At 38.2% G+C, this 26,422-nt stretch overlaps 1 long non-coding RNA gene across 3 annotated transcripts in view; it reads left to right on the top strand.

The window, feature by feature from the left end:
* The window catches only part of LOC143677383 (uncharacterized), a 166,973-nt gene that overhangs the window by 135,523 nt on the left and 5,028 nt on the right, over nt 1-26,422 (top strand). The window contains exon 3 of one of the 3 annotated variants that reach the window (XR_013172557.1): nt 25,205-25,292. The exons of the other annotated variants lie outside the window; for them this stretch is intronic. This is a non-coding gene — a long non-coding RNA (uncharacterized LOC143677383). The remainder of the gene's footprint in view (nt 1-25,204; nt 25,293-26,422) is intronic. 3 annotated transcript variants of the gene reach the window in all.

Raw genomic sequence — 26,422 nt, 5'->3', positions numbered from 1 at the left:
ATGACCATATTTGACATATGCCTTTCCACTTGAGAGAGAAATTCTGAACTTCATTGTCCTTCTTGAACCAAAATGTTTTGCCCTGGATGTCTTGGATTGGACATTTCTGTAGATTCGTTTTAATTGGGATATTTTCTCAGCTTTGAAACTGTAAACTAGCAACTTATTAAATTCTCCTTTTTTATTAATTAAAGAAAAAAGAAATTAACACAACATTTAGAAATCATTCCATTCTACATATGCAATCAGTAATTCTTAACATCATCACATAGATGTATGATCATCATTTCTTAGTACATTTGCATCGATTTAGGAAAAGAACTACCAAAACAACAGAAAAAGATATAGAATGTTAATATAGAGAAAAAAATAAAAATAAAAATAATAATAATAAAAAACATAAGACACAAACAAACACACAAACAACCAAAAAACTATAGCTCAGATGCAGCTTCATTCAGTGTTTTAACATAATTATATTACAATTAGGTAGTATTGTGCTGTCCATTTTTGAGTTTTTGTATCTAGTCCTGTTGCACAGTCTGTATCCCTTCAGCTCCAATTACCCATTATCTTACCCTGTTTCTAACTCCTGCTGGTCTCTGTTATCAATGACATATTCCAAGTTGATTCTCGAATGTCGGTTCACATCAGTGGGACCATACAGTATTTCTCCTTTAGTTTTTGGCTAGACTCACTCTGCATAATGTTCTGTAGGTCCATCCATGTTATTACATGCTTCATAAGTTTATACTGTCTTAAAACTGCATAATATTCCATCGTATGTATATACCACAGTTTGTTTAGCCACTCGTCTGTTGATGGACATTTTGGCTGTTTCCATCTCTTTGCAATTGTAAATAACGCTGCTATAAACATTGGTGTGCAAATGTCCGTTTGTGTCTTTGCCATTAAGTCTTTTGAGTAGATACCTAGCAATGGTATTGATGGGTCATATGGCAATTCTATATTCAGTTTTTTGAGGAACCGCCAAACTGCCTTCCACAGTGGTTGCACCATTTGACATTCCCACCAACAGTGAATAAGTGTGCCTCTTTCTCCGCATCTCTCCAGCACTTGTCATTTTCTGTTTTGTTGATAATGGCCATTCTGGTGGGTGTGAGATGATATCTCATTGTGGTTTTGATTTGCATTTCTCTAATGGCCAGGGACATTGAGCATCTCTTCATGTGCCTTTTGGCCATTTGTACTTCCTCTTCTGAGAGGTGTCTGTTCAAATCTTTTTCCCATTTTGTAATTGGGTTGGCTGTCTTTTTGTTATTGAGTTGAACAATCTCTTTATAGATTCTGGATACTAGACTTTTTCTGATATGTCATTTCCAAATATTGTCTCCCATTGTGTAGGCTGTCTTTCTACTTTCTTGATGAAGTTCTTTGATGCACAAAACTGTTTAATTTTGAGGAGCTCCCATTTATTTATTTACTTCTTCAGTGCTCTTGCTTTAGGTTTAAGGTCCATAAAATCACCTCCAATTGTAAGTTTCATAAGATATCTCCCAATATTTTCCTCTAACTGTTTTATGGTCTTAGACCTAATGTTTAGATCTTTGATCCATTTTGAGTTAACTTTTGTATAGGGTGTGAGATACGGGTCCTCTTTCATTCTTTTGCATATGGATATCCAGTTCTCTAGGCACCATTTATTGAAGAGACTGTTCTGTCCCAGGTGAGTTGGCTTGACTGCCTATCAAAGATCAAATGTCCATAGATGAGAGGGTCTATATCTGAGCACTCTATTCGATTCCATTGGTCGATATATCTATCTTGATGCAAATACCATGCTGTTTTGACCACTGTGGCTTCATAATATGCTTAAAGTCTGGCAGTGTGAGACCTCCACCTTCGGTTTTTTTCCTCAAGATACTTTTAGCTATTTGGGGCACCCTGCCCTTCTATATAAATTTGCTTATTGGTTTTTCTATTTCTGAAAAATAAGTTGTTGGGATTTTGATTGGTATTGCATTGAATCTGTAAATCAATTTAGGTAGGATTGACATCTTAACTATATTTAGTCCTCCAATCCATGAACACGGTATGCCCTTCCATCTATTTAGGTCTTCTGTGATTTCTTTTAACAGTTTTTTGTAGTTTTCTTTGTATGGGTTTTTTTTTGTCTCTTTAGTTAAATTTATTCCTAGGTATTTTATTCTTTTAGTTGCAATTGTAAATGGGATTCGTTTCTTGATTTCCCCCTCAGCTTGTTCATTGCTAGTGTATAGAAATGCTACAGATTTTTGAATGTTGATCTTGCAACCTGCTGCTTTGCTGTACTCATTTATTAGCTCTAGTAGTTTTGTTGTGGATTTTTCTGGGTTTTTGACATATAATATCATATCGTCTGCAAACAGTGATAGTTTTACTTCTTCCTTTCCAATTTTGATGCCTTGTATTTCTTTTTCTTGTCTAATTGCTCTGGCTAGAACCTCCAACACGATGTTGAATAATAGTGGTGATAGGGGACATCCTTGTCTTGTTCCTGATCTTAGGGGGAAGGTTTTCCATTTTTCCCCATTGAGGATGATATTAGCTGTGGGTTTTTCATATATTCCCTCTATCATTTTAAGGAAGTTCCCTTGTATTCCTATCTTTTGAAGTGTTTTCAATAGGAAAGGATGTTGAATCTTCTCAAATGCCTTCTCTGCATCAATTGAGATGATCATGTGATTTTTCTGCTTTGATTTGTTGATATGGTGTATTACATTAATTGATTTTCTTATGTTGAACCATCCTTGCATACCTGGGATGAATCCTACTTGGTCATGATGTATAATTCTTTTAATGTGTTGTTGGATACGATTTGCTAGAATTTTATTGAGGATTTTTGCATCTATATTCATTAGAGAGTTTGGTCTGTAGTTTTCTTTTTTTTGTAATATCTTTGCCTGGTTTTGGTATGAGGGTGATGTTGGCTTCATAGAATTAATTACGTAGCTTTCCCTCCACTTCGATATTTTTGAAGATTTTGAGGAGAGTTGGTACTAATTCTTTCTGAAATGTTTGGTAGAATTCACATGTGAAGCCGTCTGGTCCTGGAATTTTCTATTTAGGAAGCTTTTGAATGACTGATTCGATTTCTTTACTTGTGATTGGTTTGTTGAGGTCATCTACTTCTTCTTGAGTCAAAGTTGGTTGTTCATGTCTTTCCAGGAACCCGTCCATTTCATCTAAATTTTTGTATTTATTAGCGTAAAGTTGTTCATAGTATCCTGTTGTTACCTCCTTTATTTCTGTGAGGTCGGTGGTTATGTCTCCTCTTCCATTTCTGATCTTATTTATTTGCATCCTCTCTCTTCTTCTTTTTGTCAATCTTGCTAAGGGTCCATCAATCTTATTGATTTTCTCATAGAACCAACTTCTGGCCTTATTGATTTTCTCTATTGTTTTCATGTTTTCAATTTCATTTATTTGTGCTCTAATCTTTGTTATTTCTTTCCTTTTGCTTGCTTTGGGGTTAGTTTGTTGTTCTTTCTCCAGTTCTTCCAAGTGGACAGTTAATTCCTGAATTTTTGCCTTTTCTTCTTTTCTGATATAGGTATTTAGGGCAATAAATTTCCCTCTTAGCACAGCCTTTGTTGCATCCCATTGGTTTTGATATGTTGTGTTTTTGTTTTCATTTGCCTCGAGATATTTACTAATTTCTCTTGCAATTTCTTCCTTGACCCACTCATTGTTTAAGAGTGTGTTGTTGAGCCTCCACGTTAAATTCTCCTTTTTAAAAGCCATCCCATTTCTAATATATTGCATTCTGGCAGCTGGCAAGCTAGAACATCCACCAAGGGCACAACATCAGAAATGGGTATACAAATGTAATCAGCTCTGGATGCATTGATGTGATCATGATTTAATTCTATGAAATGTCCTCATAGCAACGGGGAGGTCAGCATTTGCCCAAGAAGAGAAATGGACACCACCACCAGGCCAAGTTGACACATGAACCTGACCATGACAGTCCAACCCTTGTCAACTTGGCAGCTATGCACATCACCTGAAACCATATTTAGTCTCAAAATAGAAAACAATAAGACACACATTTTTCCTCACTAAACAATACTCAACTGTCCCACATACAACCAGAAATGCATTAAATCTCCCCAGAATAAGATGCAAGTCCTTGGGTAATATTCATCCTTAAACTTGATATCTTACAACTTAAATACTATAACATGAACACAATAGCATTACAGTCCTCATTTCTGTAACTGATCACGTGGTCATAATTCATATTTATCACCAACTTCTTTGACTACCTGTTCCATGTTCCCTTTACCCTCAGCAAGCACTTCAGCTGGCCATGGTTCTTTGCTTGGTGGGGTGACCCAAACCTTCATTCCTGAAGTTTCAGAGCCATTGGTAATCCTGGCTGGATTGGGTTGTTGCAGTTTTCCATAGATTTAACTCACAGGACATGGTAGTAGTAAAAGACACCCTAGGGGATCTCCTATATTCCAGGAAAACACTTCTTTACCTCTATTATGTAGTTGCTTTCTATTTCCCCTTGATAGTCAGGGTCAATCACCCCAGCCAGTAATGTAATCCCTTTCTTAGCTTGTTGATTCAAGGGCATGAGTAGCCCGAAGTGACCAGGTGGCAGCCTTAGATTCCAGTTCAATGGAATCATTGTTGTTTCTCCTGGTGGAAGCACTCCCCCTTCTGGAACCAAATCCTGTAGACCAACAGAGCTTAAGATCACAGAGACAGGAAGCAAACATTTTCCTATGCATCACTAGGTGTAATAGTTAGTGGTGTCACTCCCATTTCCACCAATTGGTTCCTGGACCCATGGATCCCAGCTATGGGAGAAACTGCATCATATAGTGGATGCTGATTCAGAGAATACATTGCTTCCTGGAGAACATTACTCTTGCCCTGCAAGGTATTGTCACCTGGTTGGCACCATAATTGAGTTTTCAAAAGGCCATTCCACCTTTCTATCAATCCTGCTGATTCTGGATCATGGGGAACATGGTAAGACCAGAGAAATCCATGAGCATGTGCCTGTTCCCAAACTTCAATTGCTGTGAAGTGGGTTTCTTGATCAGAATCAATACTGTGTGCAATACCATGATGATGGATAAGGCACTCTGTAAGTCCATGGATGGTAGTTTTGGCAGAAGCATTGTGTACAGGAAAAGCAAACCATATCTAGAGCATGTGTCTATTCCAGTTAGAACAAATCACTGCCCCTTCCATGAGCGGAGTGGTCCAATGTAATCAACCTGTCACCATGTAACCGGCTGGTTACCTCAGGGAATGGTGCCATATCAGGGGCTGAGTATGTTTCTCTGCTGATGGCAGATTGGACACTAGGCAGTGGCTGTAGCCAGATCAGCCTTGATGAGGGAAGTTCATGTTGCTACCCCATGGATAACCTCCATCCCTACCACCATGAACACTTCTTCATGACGCCATTGAAATGACAGAAGTTGCTGGGTAAAGAGGCTGACCAGTATCCACAGAATGGGTCATCTTATCCACTTGATTATTAAAGGCTTCCTCTGCTGAATTCACCCTCTGGCATTTACATGGGACACAAATATCTTCATGTTTTTAGCCCGCTCAGAAAGGTCTATCCACATACCTCTTCCTTAGACCTCTTTGTCACCAATTTTCCAATTAAAGTCTTTCCAAATCTCTGACCATCCAACCAAACCATTAGCAACAGTCCATGAGTCAGTATACAAATATACTTCTGGCCAGTTCTCTTTCCAGGAAAAATGAACAACCAGGCACACTGCTCGAAGTTATGCCCATTGGAAGAAAGGAGTTGTAGTGCTGCAGCTTCCTACTTTCAGTTTGTACCTGCTTATTGTGCAGGCCCATCTGTAAACCTGGACTGAGTTTTCTCTTTCTTGGTCAACTCACTATAAGGAACTCCCCAAGAGGCCATAGCTCTTGTCTGGGAAAGAGAAGGTGATGTGGCAGAAGTGTACACCATGGGCATTTGGGCCACTTCCTTATGTAACTTACTTGTGCCTTCAGGACCTACTCTGACTCTATCTCATATACACCATTTCTATTTTATGATGGAGTGCTCCTGTGCATTCCCAACTTTATGGCTTGGTGGTCAGACAACACCCAGCTCATGACAGCAACTCAGGTCTCGTGGTAACTTGGTGGCACATGGTTAAGAGTTCAATCCCTACTAAGGCCCAGTAGCAGGCCAAAAGCTGTTCCTCAAAAGGACAAATACTGTATGGTCCCACTGATATGAACTGACATTCGAGAATCAACTTGGAATATATCATTGGTAACAGAGACCAGCAGGAGTTAGAAACAGGGTAAGATAATGGGTAATTGGAGCTGAAGGGATACAGACTGTGCAACAGGACTAGATACAAAAACTCAAAAATGGACAGCACAATAATACCTAACTGTAATGTAACTATGTTAAAACACTGAATGAAGCTGCACATGAACTATAGTTTTTTGTTTGTTTGTTTGTATCTTTTGTTTTTGTTTTTTTTTCTTTTTCCTTTTTTATATATATATTTTTATTATTAGTATTATTATTTTAATTCTCTTCTCTATATTAACATTCTATATCTTTTTATGCTGTTTTGCTAGTTCTTTTCCTAAATTGATGCAAATGTACTAAGAAATGATGATCATACATCTATGTGATGATACTAAGAATTACTGAGTGCATATGTAGAATGGAATGATTTCTAAATGTTGTGTTAATTTCTTTTCTTTTTTTGATTAATAAAAAAAAGGAGAATAGTTATCTACAGCAGAACTAAGCCTTTGCTCCAAAATCTTAAGTGACCATATCATGATTCTCCTATAAGGGCCTGCCAAAGGCTTCAGACAGCATCTCTATTGCCACTGACATTTCCACCACCATTGGGTCTGCTGGATCATGCGGTCCAAGTGGTACAGCAGCTTGTACAGCAGCCTGGACTTGTCACAGAGCCTCCTCTTGTTCAGGTCCCCACTCAAAATTAGCAGTTTTTCTGGTCACTCAATAAATGGGCCAGAGTAGCACACCAAAATGAGGAATATGTTGTTGCCAAAATCCAAAGAGACCAACAAGGCATTGTGCATTTTTTTTTTTGGTCATGGGGAGGCCAGATGCAACAACTTACCCTTCATCTTAGAAAGGATATCTCAACAGGCCCCACACCACTGGACACCTAAAAATTTCACTGAGGTGGAAGGCTCCTGTATTTTTGTTGGATTTATATCCCATCTTCTGACATGCAAATGCCTTACCAATAAGTCTAGAGTAGTTGCTACTTCTTGCTCACTAGGGCCAGTCCACATGATATCATCAATATAATGGATCAGTGTGATGTCTTGTGGGAGGAAGAAATGATCCCTGCAGACAAGATTATGACATAGGGCTGGATAGTTGATATACCACTGAAGTAGAACAGTGAAAGTATATTGCTGACCTTACCAGCTGAAAGCAAACTGTTTCTGGTGGTCCTTACTAACAGCTATTGAGAAAAAAGCATTTGCCAGGTCAATAGCTGCATACCAGATTCCAGGGGATGAATTGATTTGTTCAAGTAATGATATCACATCTGGAACAGCAGCTGAAATTGGAGTTACCACCTGGTTGAGCTTACAATAATTAACTGTCATCCTCCAAAACCCATACGTTTTCTGCACAGGTCAAATAGGAGAGTTGAATGGGGATGTGGTGGGAATCACCACCCCTGCATCCTTCAAGTCCTTAAGAGTGGCAGGAATCTCTGCAATCCCTCCAGGAGTCCAGTAAGGTTTCTAATTTACTATTTTTCTAGGTAGGGGCAGTTCTACTGGCTCCCACTTGGCCTTTCCCATGATAATAGCCCTCACTGCAAGAGTTAGAGAGCCAATGTGTGGATTCTGCCAGTTGCTAAGTATGTCTATTCCAATTATGCATTCTGGAACTAAGGAAATAACTACAGAATGGGTCTGGGGGCCCACTGGATCCACTGTGAGATGGATCTGAGCTAAAACTCCATTGCTCACCTGACCCCCATAAGCCACCACCCTGATTGGTGGACCATAGTGACATTTGGGTCCCTGGAATTAATGTAACTTCTGAACCCCTGTCTAATAATCCCTCAAATATTTGAAGATTTCCCTTTCCCCAATTCACAGTTACCCTGGTAAAAGACCATAGGTCTCCTTGGGGAAGGCTTGGAAGAAGATTAACAGTATAAATTTGTGGCAGTGTAACAGAGTCCTCCTCTAAAGGGAACTGCCCTCCCCCCATTCATGGGCCTCGGGGTCTGTAATCTTTAAGTCTGGAAATTGATTAAGATCTCAGGCCTCTGTGTTTTTGTAATTCAAGTTAGACTTTTGTTCACTTGCCCTAGAACTCTTTTGTTTATACAGCTCAAACAAGAATTTAGTAGACTGCCAATCTATTGTACTTCTATGTTCCCCATGATCTACTAGCCAACACCACAAGTTTCTGAGAGTTAGATTATTTTCACTCCTGCTTTGAGTCTGTTGTTTATTATAACAACCACATCCACCTTGTCTTTGGCAATTTAATGCTGCCACCTGGCTTCTGCCAACTTGGTGTCCGGTCATCCCCATTGTGTTTAAGGATTCCAACTCAGTGACAGCAATACCCACTGTAATATCTGACCTACAGAGAAGCACAAATGTAGAGCTCCTCAGGGATGATGGCACTTCTCTCACAAATTTCTCACAGTTCTGCTAAAAGGTACTTCCTCAGGACATCACTGGGGTATATGAGGAGGCTTTCCATGGATAAATCTGCTCTAATATTCCAATCTATTTAAGCCTCTAGATCCCGTCATCTACATTATAACAGGGCAATTCTATCATTTCAACCTCAGGTAATGTCAGCCACATTTAAAAAAAATTTTTTTTTATTAATCAAAAAAAAGAAAAGAAATTAACACAACATTTAGAAATCATTCCATTCTACACATGCACTCAGTAATTCTTAGTATCATCACATAGATGTATGATCATCATTTCTTAGTACATTTGCATTGATTTAGGAAAAGAACTAGCAAAACAGCAGAAAAAGATATAGAATGTTAATATAGAGAAGAGAATTAAAATAATAATACTAATAAAATATATATGTATAAAAAAGGAAAAATAAAAATAACAAAAACAAAAGATACAAACAAACAAACAAACAAACAAACAAAAAAACATATTTCAGGTGCAGCTTCATTCAGTGTTCCAACATAGTTACATTACACTTAGGTATTATTGTGCTGTCCATTTTTGAGTTTTTGTATCTAGTCCTGTTGCACAGTCTGTATCCCTTCAGCTCCAATTACCCATTATCTTACCCTGTTTCTAACTCCTGCGGGTCTCTGTTACCAATGATATATTCCAAGTTGATTCTCGAATGTCGGTTCACATCAGTGGGACCATACAGCATTTGTCCTATAGTTTTTGGCTAGACTCACTCAGCATAATGTTCTCTAGGTCCATCCATGTTATTACATGCTTCATAAGTTTAGTCTGTCTTAAAGCTGCATAATATTCCATCGTAGGTATACGCCACAGTTTGTTTAGCCACTCTTCTGTTGATGGACATTTTGGCTGTTTCCATCTCTTTGCAATTGTAGATAATGCTGGTATAAGCACTGGTGTGCAAATGTCCGTCTGTGTCTTTGCCCTTAAGTCCTTTGAGTAGATACCTAGCAGTGGTATTGCTGGGTCGCAATCCATTCTGCCATTCTATGTCTTTTGATTGGGAAATTCAGTCCATTAACTTTTAGTGTTATTACCGTTTGGATAATATTTTCCTCTAACATTTTGGCTTTTGTATTATATATATCATATCTGATTTTCTTTCTTTCTACACTTTACTCCATACCTCTCTCTTCTGCCTTTTCGTATCTGACTCTAGTGCTCCCTTTAGTATTTCTTGCAGAGCTGGTCTCTTGGTCACAAATTCTCTCAGTGACTTTTTGTCTATAAATGTTTTAAATTCTCCTTCATTTTTGAAGGACAATTTTGCTGGATATAGAAGTCTTGGTTGGCAATTTTTCTCTTTTAGTAATTTAAATATATCATCCCACTCTCTTCTAGCTTCCATGGTTTCTGCTGAGAAATCTACACATAGTCTTATTGGGTTTCCCTTGTATGTGACAGATTGTTTTTCTCTTGCTGCTTTCAAGATCCTCTCTTTCTCTTTGACCTCTGACATTCTAACTAGTAAGTGTCTTGGAGAATGCCTATTTGGGTCTATTCTCTTTGGGGTGTGCTGCACTTCTTGGATCTGTAAATTTAGGTCTTTCATAAAAGTAGGGAAATTTTCAGTGATAATTTCTTCCATTAGTTTTTCTCCTCCTTTTCCCTTCTCTTCTCCTTCTGGGACACCCACAACACGTATATTTGTGCGCTTCATATTGTCATTCAGTTCCCTGATCTCCTGCTCAAGTTTTTCCATTCTTTTCCCTATAGTTTCTGTTTCTTTTTGGAATTCAGATGTTCCATCCTCCAGTTCACTAATTGTAGCTTCTGTCTCTTTAGATCTACCATTGTAGGTATCCATTGTTTTTTCCATTTTTTCTTCTTTGTCCTTCACTCCCATAAGTTCTGTGATTTGTTTTTTTCAGATTTTCTATTCCTTCTTTTTGTTCAGCCCATGTCTTCTTCATGTCCTCCCTCAATTAATTGATTTGGTTTTTGAAGAGTTTTTCCATTTCTGTTCGTATATTCAGCATTAGTTGTCTCAGCTCCTGTATCTCATTTGAACTATTGGTCTGTTCCTTTGACTGGGCCATGTCTTCAATTTTCCGAGCGTCATCCATTATTTTCTGCTGGTGTCTGGGCATTTGATCAGATTTCCCTGGGTGTGGGACCCGGCTGGTTGAAAGTTTTTTCTGTGAAATCTCTGGGCTCTGTTTTTCTTTTCCTGCCCAGTAGGTGGCGCTCATGGTGCTCATCTGTCTGCGGGGCCCACCAGTAAAAGATGCTGTGGCTCCTTTAACTTGCCAATCCGAATCTCACAGTTGGCCCGGGAAACCGCGCGTGGAGGGGGGGATCACCAACCGCCGCGGCTTGGGGGAGTGCCGGTCCAAATTGCCCAGCTGGCCCGAGATGCCAAGTGTGGCAGGAGGGCCCCGCTATCCAACGTTCCCAGTCAGACCGGGGAGCCACGTGCGTGGAGGGGACCCCAGTCGCCAGCCGCCCCGGCTGGGAAAACATGTGCCCCTCGGGTATCTCACCACAGCAGATTCTCCCTGCCAGTTCAGCCATTCCAGAATGGGGTACGCTGTCTCTGTCCTGCTCCAGGAGCTGTTTTGTATTGTTTCTGTTTCTTTAGTTGCTTTTCTGGAGGAGGAACTAAGACCCGCGCGTCTTACTAAGCCGCCATCTTCTCCGGAAGCCTCAGCCACCTTTTGATCCATATTTCAGCCCACCATCCAAACCAACTATTAATGGACCCATATCAATAAATTCAGCCTGATCCAGCCTTATATTCCTCTCACCATTATCCCACACCCTTAAAATCCATTGCCACACATATTGCCCTGATTTCTGTTTATATAAGTTGGAAAACTCACACAGTTCTTTCAGAGTATAATGTACCTCCTCATGGGTGATACTTTGTGCCTCACTTTTTTGGGCCTGTTGGGGCCTTAGTGTAGTTATAGGCCTGGAAGAAATGAGGGGTGGTGGAGGTCGGTCATGAAAAGAATTAGAAGTATCTTCCAAGCCATTTGCTGCAGGGCATTCATTTGCAGTTTCATCTGGTGAAACATGATTAATCACTCTAGAGCTAATTACTTCAGGTGGAGGTTGGGTGGCCAACTCCTCAGTCAGAGTAAGCTGGAGGTGGAGCAGCTATGTCCTCAGGGCAGACTATTGCAGGGTTATCTAGAGAAGACTCAGCATGACCTAAGGTTTCAGTCTTCCACTGACATCATTGTCAATCCATATGTCACCATCCCATTTTCAGGGTCACACTCTTTTCCAATTAATGCCCTCACTTTAATGGCTTACACTATGTGATTGATATTTCAGTTTATGTTGTAAAGTTACCACTCTAACAATAAGATTCTGAGTCTGATTTTCAGAGATCTCAAGTCTACAGCTACAGTAAATAAGATTTTCCTTCAGGATACTCATAGAACCATTTACATCTGTCAGACGGTGTGTAAGCCTCTCATTTGAAGCCTTAAGCCCCTCTTTTTCACTCACTAATGTATGCAGTGTATCTAACAATAACCAGCCAACATCTCTATACCTTCTATTTCCACAAAACTCTGTAAAGGTGTCAAAAACATTACCCCCCCCCCAGAGCCTGGCTTCATATAAGTGAAGCATTAGAAGAATCCAATGGTGATAGTTTAACTATCTCTTTTGCCAGCTCACACCATGGATTGGCAGTATCATTCTGATTATGGGAATCAGAGTCCTTAGTGTCTTTGAGTCACATCAGAGTAGAAACCCAATCATAAAAACCCATTTTTAAGATCTGTTTCTTAAGAACCACTCCCAGTACCAAGCTGTATTTGTTAGGAATCTCTAGAGAGACAGAATCAACAGAAAATATCTATAGATATAAAATTTATAAAAGCATCTCACATAACCATGGGTACATAAGGTCCAAAATCCATAAGGCAGGCTGTGAAACTGACAATTCCAATGAATGATCTGGACCCACTCCACAGGAGAGGCTCATTGGCCAAAGCAGGAAGAGAGAATGTCTCTTCTAAATCCTCCTTAAAAGCCTCCCGGTGATTAGATTAAATGTTACTCATTACATAAGATACTCCTCTTGGCTGATTACAAATGCAATCAACTTTGGGTGCAGCAAACATGATCATGACTTAATTCTATGAAATGTCCTTATAGCAACAGACAGGCAGCATTTGCCCAACCAGACAAATGGGCACCACCACCTGGCCAAGTTGACACATGAACCTGGCCATGACACAATGTTATAAAGTCCATAAGAATAACCTCCATTACTGGTAGCATATTCTTTTTATTTATGTGTGTGTTAAGCAAAGACTGAGATTAACATCTACAGAATGGCCTCTTACCACCTATCTATTGTCATTTTCCTCAGTTTGTGCTTTCCATTAGTCAGCATTTCTATAGGATACAAATATGCTCACACTTTGTGCTCCTTCCAAGAAACACATCCATAGGCAACTTTCCAGATACCCTTTTTCATCAATTTTCAATCTTGTTCCTTATGATTCCTTAACAATGACACTTAACCAATAATTACTTCCTATGAAATAATGCAGATTTATAAATGTGGCTTAAGGGCAAAATGACAGTAGGAAGTATTAATCAATTTTCTGCCAATTCTAGGAAGATGCTACCCACTCTGAGTACTCCCACACTGCTCAAGCCATCCACTCTCAGGTAGTACCAGTTTATCATGTGAACAGAACTGAATTACTTCATCCTTAGCCAAATGATCATAAGGAAACTATGCACAAAAGGCATTACTGTGTGCTGATGAAGAAGATAATGCAATAACACAAGAATAGAATCCTGAGGCATTGTGCAGCTAATCAAATTTTCAGAAATTGGGTGGATACAATCTAATATATACTATTTCCATTCTAAATATGTTGGCTGTAAAAGATTAGAATTCAGGGTTGAAACAACTGTTTGGATAACTGGTGGATTGGAGGACAAGGAAATTGCCATTAGAAATCAGAGGATGTACCACCAAATTCAGAGTTGTGAACACTGAAGAGCTCTACGTGATGCAATGAAGAGAGTGGTTGCCAAAAAGTTGTTCGAATTTTCAAAAATTTCTACTTATTGGCTATTATTTTATCTTCTTGGGAGAAAATTATGTTCCTTTATTTTGCACATTTTAAAATTGGATCATTTCTCTTTTTTATATTCATTTGTAAATACTCTTTGTGTATTCTGTGTACAAGTCTCTTATGAAATATGTATGACATGCAAATATGTTCTTCCAGTCTGTGGTTTGTTTTTTCACTTTCTTAAAGTGTCTTTTGAAGAACAAAACTTTTGCATTTTGATCAAATGCATTTAATTAATAGTCTTTTATCACATACTTTAAGTATCATATCTAAGAAATCATTGCCTAATCCAAGATAATGAATAGTTATGCCTATATTTTTTCAAAGAGTTTTTAGTTTTACCTCTTTTATTTTGATCTGTGATCTGTTTTGAGCTCATTCTTGTGTATAGTGTGAAGTATGGGTCCAACATTTTTTGTGACATGTGTATATCCATTATCCCTACACAATTTGTGGAAAACACTATTTCCCAAAAATTTTTCTTTGATTTTGGTTGAAAATCAGTTGAATAAAATATATTATTTATTAGTTCTTATTTCTATACAACTCATCTATGTATCTGTCCTCATGCCCTTCTCACACTTTCTTGTTACTGCAGCTGTGTGATAGATCATCCCAGCACTGGTGGATGCAGAAGACACAGAAGTTGTGCTTATAGTCAATAGTCACTGGGTCTCCCAGGTACTCCAAGAAGATGGGGCACTTGGCCTCTGCTTTGAGGTCAGCCATGGAGGCTATAAAGGCCATTGTGCCATGATGAATTCTCCCTTCAATGAGGTTTGTAATTCCAGGAACTAGAGAATGTGCGGATCTGAATTTGCCTCAGTATTCTGTCTCTTTCCTGGCATGCAGGCTGTGGATTTTCTAGGGTCCTCAGGAATCTATAGCTGTTTTGTCTTATTTCTTCCTTCGTCCATTCACCTCTATAAGCCCCAGTTAACCATTGCAGAGGTCAATATCCCCAACTATAAATAATGGCTGGCAATTGCAACAGTTGTCCTCTTAGTCAGGAAAGGGCCACAGCTCCATGAAGCAATGGAAATTCTGGTAATATAGAGACACAATTAACAAAATCTAGGCTGTGAACAGGTCTGTGAGACAACTCCCAGGTTTCCTAACCAAAAAATAGTAAACATAAAACAGTACAACATATATTAGTGTGCTGGTATGAAAGGATGTAAGTCCCCTAGAAAAGCCATGTTTTAATCAAAATCCCATTTCATAAAGGTAGAATAATCCCTATTCAATACTGCATGTTTGAAATCACAATCAGATCGTCTCCCTGGATGATGTGATTTAGTCAAGACTGGTTGTTTAACTGGATTAGGTGATGACATGTCTCCACCCATTTGGGTGGTCTTGATAAGTTTCTGAAGTCCTATAAAAGAGGAAAAATTTTGGAGAGAGAGAGAAATTCAGAGACAGAAGAACAAAATGACATAGCTACAAGAAGTAGAGTCCACCAGCTAGCAACCTTTGTAGATGAAGAAGGAAAATGCCTCCCGGGGAGCTTCATGAAACAGGAAGCCAGGAGAAGAAGCTAACAGATGATGCTGTGTTTGCCATGTGCCCTTCCAGATGAGAGAGAAACTCTGTGTTTGCCATGTGCTTTCTCACTTGAAAGAGAAACTCTAACTTCATCAACCTTCTTGAACCAAGGTATCTTTCCCTGGATGCCTTTGATTGGACAATATTCTATAGACTTGTTTTAATTGGGACATTTTCTCAGTCTCAGAACTGTAAACTAATAGCTTATTAAATTCCCCTTTTTAAAAGCCATTCTGTATCTGGTATTTTGCATTCCAGCATCTAGCAAACTAGAACAATTAAAGAGATAGAAAATATGTACTGGACAAAATGTTACCTGCATTTTTCCAGATTCTGGACTTTTCATTTTGAAAATAAAAAAATAATTCAGACAGTAGATATGTGATAATAACAAAAGAGATAATTGTTATAAACCTGGCAATGTAGTATGATTATTTTTTGAAGGGACACTCTATACTCAAGAGATATATGATATACTATGGATATATAAAAACCTATGATTCTAGGATTTACTACAAAATAATGAGAAGTAGGTGATTAGTGGTGCATGAATTGGTGGATGTTTATATGGGATTTATTATATAATTTTCCCTACTATTCTATATGATTTACATATTCTACAATAAAAAGATTTTTCTATAAATTTTAGCACTATTTACAGTGTCTTCCTGCCTCCCTCTGGCTAAGCCATCCTCTCCTTTACTCCTTTATTTGACCAAATACTCTCACTTTCTCCCTGCACACCAAGCTCTCAAATCCTTTCCTTTCCCTCCCTAGGGAACAGAGCTATTAGACTTAATAGCTCTTTAATCCAATTACAGTGTAGTTCCACTTTCAAACAATATGTCCTTAAATAGTATAATTTAACTGGAAAGGTGGATATCCGATCATAATAAAATATTGCTAATATTTTGTTTCAATATTAGTATTAGTTTTCTTTTAATTTTTTTTTAAATTTTTTTATTAATCAAAAAAAGAAAAGAAATTAACACAACATTTAGAAATCATTCCATTCTACAAATGCACTCAGTAATTCTTAGTATCATCACATAGATGTATGATCATCATTTCTTAGTACATTTGCATCGATTTAGGAAAAGAACTAGCAAAACAGCAGAAAAAGATATAGAATGTTAATATAGAGAAGAGAATTAAAATAATAATACTAATAATATATATATAAAAAGGAAAAAGAAAAAAACAAAAACAAAAGATACAAACACACAAACAAACAAAAAACCATATTTCAGGTGCAGCTTCATTCAGTGTTCCAACCTAGTTACATTACACTTAGTATTATTGTGCTGTCCATTTTTGAGTTTTTGTATCTAGTCCTGTTGCACAGTCTGTATCCCTTCAGCTCCAATTACCCATTATCTTACCCTGTTTCTAACTCCTGCTGGTCTCTGTTACCAATGATATATTCCAAGCTGATTCTCGAATGTCGGTTCACATCAGTGGGACCTTACAGTATTTGTCCTTTAGTTTTGGGCTAGACTCACTCAGCATAATGTTCTCTAGGTCCATCCATGTTATTACATGCTTCATAAGTTTAGTCTGTCTTAAAGCTGCATAATATTCCATCGTAGGTATACGCCACAGTTTGTTTAGCCACTCGTCTGTTGATGAACATTTTGGCTGTTTCCATCTCTTTGCAATTGTAGATAATGCTGCTACAAACACTGGTGTGCAAATGTCCATCTGTGTCTTTGCCCTTAAGTCCCTTGAGTAGATACCTAGCAGTGGTATTGCTGGGTTGTAATCCATTCTGCCATTTTATGTCTTTTGATTGGGAAATTCAGTCCATTAACTTTTAGTATTATTACTGTTTGGATAATATTTTCCTCTACCATTTTGGCTTTTGTATTATATATATCATATCCGATTTTCCTTCTTTCTACACTTTACTCCATACCTCTCTCTTCTGTCTTTTCGTATCTGACTCTAGTGCTCCCTTTAGTATTTCTTGCAGAGCTGGTCTCTTGGTCACAAATTCTCTCAGTGACTTTTTGTCTATAAATGTTTTAATTTCTCCTGCCGCGGTCCAGCTGCAGCAGAGGGAACGGGCTTGAAGGTGTGGAGGGTCGTCGGCGCGAGAAGAACACCAAGAGACAGCTTAGAGAATTTTCCTCTGAGAAGAGTTGCTTAGATTTATTTTTGCTTAACTGATTTTATACCCTTATTCTTGGCAAGGAAACAGGTATCACAGAATTATGGTTGTGTCATGGCTTACGTTTTAGGTAAAGTTACAGGTTCAGGGAAGCAAAGCGAAAGTACACGTTTTGATTTTCTTAGGAACACTTACACAAGATTTTAATAGCAGCAAGATATTGGCTTAAACCACAGACATTGTGTTTGCAGTTTTCTGAGTTTAGACTTTCTTTTCCTATTATTCTACAGGTGAGGCAATATGTCAAGACCTATTTTAGTCTGGTTAAAGGTTAGCTTGTTTTGATTAAAAGGTTACATTGTTTACTTAGATTTTTTATTGTTTTATAGCAATGGACCGGTGCCGTGGTGGGGAGTAAATTTCCAGGATGGCTCAATGCAGGGTTTTTTAATTGTAAGTGTTTACTTTCTATGGGGTACTTTTCTGTGACTTGTTCTAAAAGCACTTCTGCCTGCTGTATTTGCAGCATGACTTGCTTAATGGGGGCGTCCCAACCTAATTTTTTCCAAACAGTCATTAACAAGGTTTTGCAATTTGTACAATTTGTATCATTTTTTCCAATTCTTTTGCTTTCTGATTCGTTTTGATATAATGCTTGGAGCACAACCAGCAACAAGAAACACACAATTAGTGTCGTTAATCCCAGTATTTTTCTATTACACCATTTTATGCCTCGTCCTCTTTTGGGGCGTTGAAGGCCTTGCCACCGCCCTTCCTTCCAGGGAACCGTGTCAAACCGGGGAGGAAAAAGAGGACGCGGCATTTCCCCCCTATTTTTTAAAATTTCTTTTTGCTGGACTCTCTCGATTTGCTTGATAGATGCCTTTATGGTTTTGATTGCTGTGGGAAAGCAAAAAATAATAATTAATATTATAGTCACAGTAAGGCCGAAGTTTACTACATTGGGCCATCCAATAATTGGGTTAAGATTTTGTAAGGAGGACCAAAGACTGTTTGCTAGGGTTTCATGTTCTGTTATATGTGCCTTACTTATGTCAGTTATTTGTTGTTGTAAAGCTAGAATATCTGGTGCTAGTTGAGTGTTATGCCATATTCCTTGTAAATGGGTTTTTACTTTTTCCCATGACTGCTCTGTTTCATTATAGGGCGCTGGGGTAATACATATCCATTTATAATTAACATGACACCGGGTGGTAAGTTGGGTTTTTAGATTTTGAATCTGGTTTCCTAAATAAATAACTGTATCTTCTAAGGCGTCTACTCTAGTCTCTAAGTTTCTTCTAATTTTTCTTGTAGGGTTAAAGCTAAAGAAATATTATGAGTTAGAGTATTTACATGATGAGTGGTTTGTTGATTTTGAATGAGGGCTGTAGTTGATATAGCTAAAGAAGCAATAATGCTAATTAGAGCGGTAATTCCTAAAATTAACGTAGCTACAAAACGCTTAGGTCTCATTAAGTTGTTCAGCCTTTCCATAACTTGATAGCCAACATCATCAAACCATGGTTCATTTAACTTAACAGGTAATAAGACATAAGAAGGTTGATGCACAATAAGAAAAGTAGTATAATTTTTTGGCAAGCCAGAATTAATACAATTAGTAAGGAGACAGTTAGTGCACGTGATATGATAGGCATTATTCATTTGTGTGATATTAAACATGTGAGTCTTTCCTACTAGAATAGCATGAGGTGTATTTACACATGCACGAATGCCATAAGGAACAGGGGTTGAACTAGATGGGCGATATAACAACACCATATTAGTAGCAGCAAGCAGACGAAATAAGTTATTATATAAACCAGTTCGATTATGGGATGAAGCACTACTTTGATAAATGGGGGTCACTAATCCTGGGGTGAACCACCGTGTAAGGGGTTCCCCATCTGTAGGTAGACTCTTGTTATAAGTATATTTGTCTGTATTATTTATAATATATGCAGTATAATTATAATTAGGTGAGGAGACTGAAAAATCATAAATAGTAAGGTTACTTTTTACAGGGTGATATATGTTTGCTTTATGCAAAAAGCCACACTCAAGCCATCGGGGATAGCCTGTAGAGTGAATATTTTTCCAATAGATGTCCTTTTTAGGATATTTTTCTGTACAAGACTCAATCAAAGAGTTAAAATTTGAGGAAAGGTTTACATAACTTTCATTGTAGGTATGGTACCCAAGAGAAATCATGTTAAGCCCCCAGATGCTTCTTTTAGTTCCTTTATGACTTGGGGAATCAGTATAATATGACCGATAATTGATAGGCAAACAGCCAGGAGGAGGAGTCCCGGTTATTACAAAGCATAGAGGGGCTTCATCAGCATATCCGGTAAAATTAACATTATCAGTACTTTTAAAAGGAATAAGTGAACTAGGGAGTCCTCCCATAAGATTGGTATTATTAGTAAAGACCTTTAAGTTTTTATCCCCCCACGCAGTGGGGTGGAAAAGTGGTGGGTTAGGTATATAAGCCCAATATGATTTATTTACAGAAGAACCAGATACCTGACAGGAAAGAAGTGCAATCATAGCCAAAAACAGGTGAATAGGAGTAGGAGTTTTTCCGGTTATTAGGACTACCCTTTCTGCGTCAGCAGTAAGCTTTTTTATCTGCCCCCAAGTGGGCAGACTAGCTTGTCTGGTAGATTGAGCCTGCGGGGTAGAAGAGAGAGATAAATCTTCCATTCCAGGCACAAGATCTTCATCCATATTCTCCTGGGGGTAAGATGATGGGTTCTTCCACTGCGGAGGAAGAGGGGCTCTCCTCTTGTTCCCTCTCCGGGATGGGCGCCGATATGGGCCGAATGAGCCTATCGGGAATCCAGACTGGGGTTTCTGCATCCTGTGGGAAAATACAAGCATATCCTCGTCCGGATGTTAGTAACACATCAGGACCTTTCCATTGTCCAGTTAGCACATCCTTCCATTTTACTAAAATTTGAGGCTGTATAACTTTATTCCAATGTCTACTCATTGGAGTCTCACCTTTTTCATTTGCATTTAAGTGATTAATGACAAAAAGACTGTGATTAATGATGTGATGAGGCGATAAGTACTTACTTTCACTATCTTGCAGTTTAGTAATTTGGTGCTTTAATGTTTGGTGGGCTCTTTCCACCACCGCTTGACCTTGGGGATTATAGGGTATTCCAGTAGTATGTTTGATATGAAACTGATGACAAAATTGTTCAAAGCCTTTTGAGACATATGCAGGGGCATTGTCTGTTTTTATATGTTGAGGTTTTCCCATATAAGCCATAGATTGTATAACATGTTGTTTTACATCTTTTAAAGCCTCTCCTGTTCGTGCGGAGGCAAACAGAACATGTGAGTAAGTATCAATAGTAACATGTACAAAAGCTAACTTTCCAAATTCTTTAATATGAGTTACATCCATTTGCCATAAAGCATTGGGTTTTAAACCCTTAGGGTTTACTCCAGTATGCAACTGTGGCAGGTGAGTTATACAAATAGGACACTGTTTAATGATTTGTCTAGCCTGTTCCCGAGTGATTTTAAATTGTAACCTTAATGCTGTAGCATTTTGATGATGTAGTTTATGTGCATCTTGAGCTTGACTAACAGGAGTTTGTACTGGAAAGGCAACATAGTTAGTAAGTTGGTCAGCTTTAGCATTACCTTCTGCTAATGGTCCTGGCAAATTACTATGACTTCTGATATGTGCTACAAAAAAGGGAAACTGTCTCTGGTGGATGAGTTGCTGTAATGTTAAAAGATAGTGACTAACAGTAGAATTTTCAGAAATATAAGCTGTCTCAATAACAGGAAATAAATTTGCCACATAAAGAGAGTCTGTGTATAAATTAAAGGCCTGAGGGAACAAATTAAAGACTTCTATCACTGCCAATAATTCAACTTTTTGGGCTGATTTTTCTTTTGTCTGTATTTGTTTTTGAAGTTTTTTGGAATATATAGCAGCCGTCCTTTTAGCAGACCCGTCAGTGAAAATTAATTCTGCTGGGGGGGGGGGTAGGGGTTGAACACAACACCTTTGTGGAAATATAACGGGGTGTTTTTGTATAAATTGCAGTATAGGATCCGAGGGAAAATGATGTTTAATTTCCCCTGTAAATGCAGTTAAATTTATCATCCACAAGCTTGCGGCTTTAAACGTGGCCTAGGTTTCTTTTTCTTTTTTATTTTAGGTGCCGAAGCACTGAAGAAGGAACTGACATTGTTATGTTCATATTGAGCCGCTATTCTTTCCAATTCATTTATTTCAAAAGGATTAAGTTTATCTTCTCTTTCTGACTCTGCTTCACTTTCACTTTCTGAGGAGCTAGAATGGTCTTTCTGTATATTATAAGCAGGAGGCCTCTCTATACTGGTATAACTGCCTGTTTTAGCCATAGCTGTAACTAATGGTTGCTCTTCTTCAGTTGCCACTTCCCTGGCCATGCAAATAGCCTCATGTGTGGGGTCAAAACTATCTTTAAGGACATTCCATAGGGCAAAAGCATCAATAGGGACTCCATTTGGCCTATTTTTAGTATAATATTCTTTTATTTGTTTTCCTACTTTTTGCCAAGTATCTAAGTTAACAGTCCCTTCTTCTGGGAACCAGGGAGAAACATTTTGCACAAAAGAAAAAAATTCTCTAAGCTGTCTGCTGGTAACATTTATACCTCTTTTTTTCAACATATGCTTTGTTATATCTACAAACAAGGAGCATTCCTTAGACTCCGTATGTCCCATGATTACTCGCTCTATCCGTACTTCCCAAGTACCTGACCGTAGCCAGAGGCCTGCAGTGCCTTATAGCGAGAGCCTTATACCCTCCCGTAAAAGAGAAAGCTTACCTTCAAGTCCCTGTTCGGGCGCCACTTGCCGCGGTCCAGCCGCAGCAGAGGGAACGGGCTTGAAGGTGTGGAGGGTCGTCGGCGCGAGAAGAACACCAAGAGACAGCTTAGAGAATTTTCCTCTGAGAAGAGTTGCTTAGATTTATTTTTGCTTAACTGATTTTATACCCTTATTCTTGGCAAGGAAACAGGTATCACAGAATTATGGTTGTGTCATGGCTTACGTTTTAGGTAAAGTTACAGGTTCAGGGAAGCAAAGCGAAAGTACACGTTTTGATTTTCTTAGGAACACTTACACAAGATTTTAATAGCAGCAAGATATTGGCTTAAACCACAGACATTGTGTTTGCAGTTTTCTGAGTTTAGACTTTCTTTTCCTATTATTCTACAGGTGAGGCAATATGTCAAGACCTATTTTAGTCTGGTTAAAGGTTAGCTTGTTTTGATTAAAAGGTTACATTGTTTACTTAGATTTTTTATTGTTTTATAGCAATGGACCGGTGCCGTGGTGGGGAGTAAATTTCCAGGATGGCTCAATGCAGGGTTTTTTAATTGTAAGTGTTTACTTTCTATGGGGTACTTTTCTGTGACTTGTTCTAAAAGCACTTCTGCCTGCTGTATTTGCAGCATGACTTGCTTAATGGGGGCGTCCCAACCTAATTTTTTCCAAACAGTCATTAACAAGGTTTTGCAATTTGTACAATTTGTATCATTTTTTCCAATTCTTTTGCTTTCTGATTCGTTTTGATATAATGCTTGGAGCACAACCAGCAACAAGAAACACACAATTAGTGTCGTTAATCCCAGTATTTTTCTATTACACCATTTTATGCCTCGTCCTCTTTTGGGGCGTTGAAGGCCTTGCCACCGCCCTTCCTTCCAGGGAACCGTGTCAAACCGGGGAGGAAAAAGAGGACGCGGCATTCTCCTTCATTTTTGAAGGACAATTTTGCTGGATATAGGAGTCTTGGTTGGCAGTTTTTCTCGAGTTTTCTTTTAATTTTAAAGTGTATTTCATAACAAATATATTAAGAAATGTTCATTCATATTATCAAAAAATGCCTATGGATTTGCTTCAAAGTAATGTGGTGGAAAGAGAGCTGGTGGTGGTAGAGATAAATAAAAATCAGTAATGAATTTATCATCATTTAAGTTGGTTTCTTAGTATATGGAATTCATTAAAATATTCTTTCTACTATTTCATATAGTTAAAATGTTCTGTACATAGAAAATATTTTTTCAAATTCTAATTTTTTGAAATTGTCTTGTATATTGCTTCTCCATTCCAGCCAAGGTAGGTTCTCTCTGACTCCCTTCTTTGAGGCTCATCTCTCGTACTTTCATCTCAAAGATTTCAGAACCCTTTATTCTCCCTTAACAACACAAAAATAACTGACATAGATGTAAATTGATATTGAGGAAATACCAAGGCAGACAGTAGGGCTCTGCTCACTTATTTGATATGTGAGTAAACCTAGAGGCCTGCTCTCATACAACCTGTGATATCTGGGTCTGCTTCCATGCTTCCCCACCATTTCAGGGAGACTGGAAAGTGATACCTTTCCTCAACTTCCATTTTAGTTTTGTTTGAGAATAAACAAAACAGAGATACATCTCTTTGAACACTTTATTTTTGAATAATAGGAATTTAGCATAGCACAAGATTCAATAAACTTTTCAAAATATTTGCATCTTGCTTCCTTATTTTAGTGATTGATTTTAGATTTGCTGATTACTCTGAGCCCTTGGCTCAAAATTTGATTATTCCATTCAATGATGACTAAATCCTTCTCAGGTCAACCTCTCACAAGCCTAGTTCTTAGGCCATCTTAATTTTCTCTCTTCCTAAAAAGGCACACATTTCCAGAATCTACACTTGGCTGTCTCTTCTGGAATCCCAAACTCATTCATAGAATCCTCAACTTCTATAGATATACATTTAGAGACAAACTCCTTTTAGCAATGTTTCTCCTTCCTCTATGTTAACTGTGGATGTTGGAGGCCCTGTAGGAGTATTGGAGAAGGAGAAAGCAGTTCTCTGGTGGACTGTGTCAAGTCAGGGTTGGAAGTAGATATCCTTAGGCATAATGTACCAGAATTGTACTTTTGGAGGACCTAAACATGTAGTTTAATTAAATTCTCTTTGGTATATGGTTTCAGCTGCTACCAAAGTTGTGATAACGTTTGAATCTGTATCTACAGACCTGATCTTTCTTTGTGACTTTATATTAAGTTATACAATATCTAATTGACATCACATCCATTGACTTATTATTTTGTTCATTTATTATTTCAACAAATTTGTTGAGTGCTCAGGGTGTATGCATGTTGACCAGAGCCTGGAAGCAAGGATAGCAGCTTCCCCAACCAAGATACTACAATGCAGAGGGAGAGGAGGCAACTGAATATAGACCTTTCCTCATCATTATGTGAATGCCATCTACTCAGAAGAGAGCACAATTTTCATTTAATTTACATACATTATTGCTCTCAAGACAGATCTTATGTAAAAGGCTTTAAAAGTATAATTATATATGAAATGTTATAGAAAAATTTCACTCTGTAAAATGGGTGCACAACAGCTTCTATCACTATCCTCTATTAGTTAATGATTAATGATTTCTTGAATTTCCCAAATAGTTTCTGTATAAAAGCAAACATTTATATGATTTATATGTGTATATGTATAGAACACTCCCCATGACATATATCAAAATGAGAGCAACTTATATATGCTACAAGTACTTTTTTCTGTTATTTTTCTGTTATGCTGGCACTTGCATTGTCAAGGAAAAGCCTGAATGGGAAATATAAATACAGTGGGTGTTTTCTGAATACCTGTGAGTATGCACTTCTCTGGATTGTTTCTCACAATGTATTTGGCTGTCTAGTTTGTTTCCCAAGTGCAGCCATCACTTATTGAGTTAACATTTTATATATATTGTTTCAAGTGCTTCACCTAAACATCCAGTTGAATCTATGCACCAGACTTGTGAGGTAATACAGAAATGCAGAAGTGGAAAGTAAGTACTACAGTGAGTAAGTTTTCAACTCCACAGGGTTTTTCTGTCACATTTCCATCTTCCCATATCATTCTCTCCATCCATTCATGTCACCCTCAAACCACATACAGAACTGTCATTGTATTATCAGACTTGGCAATTACATTTGAGATTGCATCCCAAATAAATCATGTACTTTAAAATGGAAACTTAGAAATGTAGAAGATGCATGAGCCAGAGTTAAAAGGTAAAACTAAGAAAAAACATATAGGTAAAGGAATCTGCTTGGGGGCTGGAGTGCCTTCACCTGGGTTTAGATATTGCCTAGCCTCTGAAAATGTAGGTTGTCCTGGAAAAGTTTATGAATTGCTATCAAACATTATGAAGTGTATTATGTCACTGATCTAGAATTCTAGAAAATGTAAGCTAATATATAGCAGCAGTGAGATCCTTTGTGGTTTCCTGGAGATTATGGTGAAGAGGGGTGGAGGAAGGGACTGCCTACAAAGAGGCACAAACAAGCCTTAGAAGGTGAGAGAAATTTTTCTTATCTTGATTGTGGGTTTGGTTTCATGAATATATCATTTGTTAGAACTTACCAAATTTTTAACTTAATAATTCAGTTTATTATATGCAATTGTTCATCAAAATGCTGTTTTTAAAATGGGTAATTGTGGTAATAAGACTCAGTTGTCAACTTGGCCAGGTGAAGGCACCTAGTTCTGTTGCTGTGGACATGAGTCAATGGTATGTGAACCTCATCTGTTGTTTATTACATCTGCAGTCAGCTAGCAGGCATGCCTGCTGCAATGAATGATGTTTGACTTAATCAGCTGGTGCTTAAATGATAGAGCACAATGTAGCACAGCCCAAGAAGCTCAGCATACCTCATCTCAGCACTCAAGCTCAGCCCAGGCCTTCAGGGATGCAGAAATAAATCACCCTTGGGAAAGATGTTGGAACCCAGAGGCCTGGAGAGAAGGCCAGCAGAGATCACCCTGTGCCTTCCCATGTAAGAAAGAACCTCAGTGGAAAGTTAGCTGCCTTTCCTCTGAAGAACTAACAAAATAAATCGCCTTTTATTAAAAGCCAATCCATCTCTAGTGTGTTACATTCCAGCAGCTAGCAAACTAGAACAGTAGCAAAACACTTTCTTATTGTGCATCT

Source organism: Tamandua tetradactyla, chromosome 3, assembly GCF_023851605.1.
Source record: "Tamandua tetradactyla isolate mTamTet1 chromosome 3, mTamTet1.pri, whole genome shotgun sequence".
NCBI classification, from domain to species: Eukaryota; Metazoa; Chordata; class Mammalia; order Pilosa; family Myrmecophagidae; genus Tamandua; species Tamandua tetradactyla.
Note: the sequence above shows the minus strand (reverse complement) of the source record. Positions and strands in the feature narration are given on the sequence as shown.